Source organism: Leptonychotes weddellii, chromosome 4 (genome assembly GCF_054177405.1).
Source record: "Leptonychotes weddellii isolate Sample4059 chromosome 4, ASM5417740v2, whole genome shotgun sequence".
In the NCBI taxonomy this organism is placed as follows: Eukaryota; Metazoa; Chordata; class Mammalia; order Carnivora; family Phocidae; genus Leptonychotes; species Leptonychotes weddellii.
The window spans coordinates 122,376,951-122,378,944 of NC_138372.1; the positions used below are offsets into that span (position 1 = coordinate 122,376,951).

Below are 1,994 nucleotides of genomic sequence, written 5' to 3' on the forward strand. Positions count from 1 at the left end.
CAAAAATTTGCTAACAAAAAAGAACAGGTGCACCTGGGTGACTCAGTAGCTTAAGTGTCTGCCTTCAGCTCAGGTCATGATCCCAGGGCCCTGGGATCGAGTCCCACATCAGGCTCCCTGTTCAGTGAGAAGCCTGCTTCTCCCTCTCCCCCCTCATTTTTAGCTCTCTCTAGCTATCTCTCTCTCTCTCTCGAATAAATAAATAAAAGCCTGCCCTTTTCCTCCCCGACTGCGTGAAGCTTGGCCGCCATCATGAACGACACAGTAACTATCCGGACCAGGAAGTTCATGACCAACCGACTACTTCAGCGGAAACAGATGGTCAATTATGTCCTTCACCCTGGAAAGACAACAGTACCTAAGACAGAAATTTGGGAAAAACTAGCCAAAATGTACAAGACCACACCAGATGTCATATTTGTATTTGGATTCAGAACCCATTTTGTTAGTGGCAAGACAATTGGCTTTGGCATGATATATGATTCCTTGGATTATGCAAAGAAAAATGAACCCAAACATAGACTTGCAAACATGACCTGTATGAGAAGAAAAAGATGTCAAGAAAACAGCGAAAGGAATGCAAGAACAGAATGAAGAAAGTCAGGGGGACTGCAAAAGCCAACGTTGGTGCTGGCAAAAAGTGAGCTGGAGATTGGACAACAGAAGAAGTAAACATGCTGCAGTGGCTTTATCTGTGGTGATTGTGGAGATTTTTCATGAGATGATTAATAAACTAAGAATGTTAAATAAATAACCTTAAAAAAAGAACAAAGAGTTCCTAGAAATTAAATATATTATAGTGGACATTGAAACTCCTGTGCTAGGTGGAATAAGGATTCTTAAAGATGTCGACATCCTAAACCTAAACAAAAGCTAGGGATTAAGGTTAGAGATTTTGAGATGGGGAGATTATTCTGGATTATTAGGTGGGGCCAATCTAGTTACATGAGCTCTTAAAAGCTGGGAACTTTTCCAGCAGGAGACTGAGAGATGCCATGATAGAAGGAGAGGCAGGAGAGATTAGAAGCATGGGAAAGATTCCATTTACAGTTGCTGGCTTTGAAGATGAAGGAAAGGGGCCATGAACCAAGAAACGCAGGTAGCATCTAGAATCTGGAAAAGCCCTTAACTGACAGCCATCCAGAAAATGCAGATCTCAGTTCTACGATCTCAATGAAACTGAATTCTGCCAACAACCTGAATAAGCAAAGAAGGATTCTTCCCAAGAGCCTCCAGAAAAGAACATAGCCCTCCAGATATTTTGACTTTAGTTCAGTAAGACTCATGTTAGACTTCATTTTTTTTCCCTAAAGATTTTTATTTATTTATTTGACAGAGAGAGAGAGAGAGCAGGAACACAAGCAGGGGGGAGTGGGAGAGGGAGAAAGCTTCCTGCTGAGCAGGGAGCCCGATGAGGGGCTCGATCCCAGGACCCAGGGATCATGACCCAAGCCGTAGGCAGACTATTAACGACTGAGCCACCCAGGCACCCCTCATGTTAGACTTCCGATCCTCATAAATGTATGATACATTTGTGTTAAGTCTCTCCATGGAATATAAAGTCAAGTGAATTTCCTAGAAAATAGAACAAAAAACAAACAGCTGGAAAACAGAGGAGAAAATATAAGAAAATTAAAAGTTTGATTCCAGCAAGCCAATATCCAAAAAAAAAAAAAAAAGAGAGAGAGAGAGAGAGAGAGGAAACAGAAGGAAATCACCAGGAAAATAATTCAAGGAACTTCTCCAAGCAGAAGGACGTGATTTTCTGATTTGAAGGGCTCACTGAGGGCCCAGAACACGGCACATATTTATGAAATACAGAGCACTGAAGACAAAGATCCTACAATTTCCAGAGATGAAAAAAAAATTGGGTCACTTTTAAAGTAAAAGGAATAAGGATGATTTTTGACTTCTAAACAAGACGAGAGGACAACGAAGACTTACCCTTCATTTACTGAAGACTCGTTGCTTCTGTGAACCATCAGTGCCATGTT

At 41.4% G+C, this 1,994-nt stretch overlaps 1 pseudogene; it reads left to right on the top strand.

Moving 5' to 3' along the window:
• The first annotated feature begins 216 nt into the window (after positions 1-216).
• LOC102745915 (small ribosomal subunit protein eS24 pseudogene) lies at positions 217-660 on the top strand (annotated as a pseudogene).
• Positions 661-1,994: the final 1,334 nt, after the last annotated feature.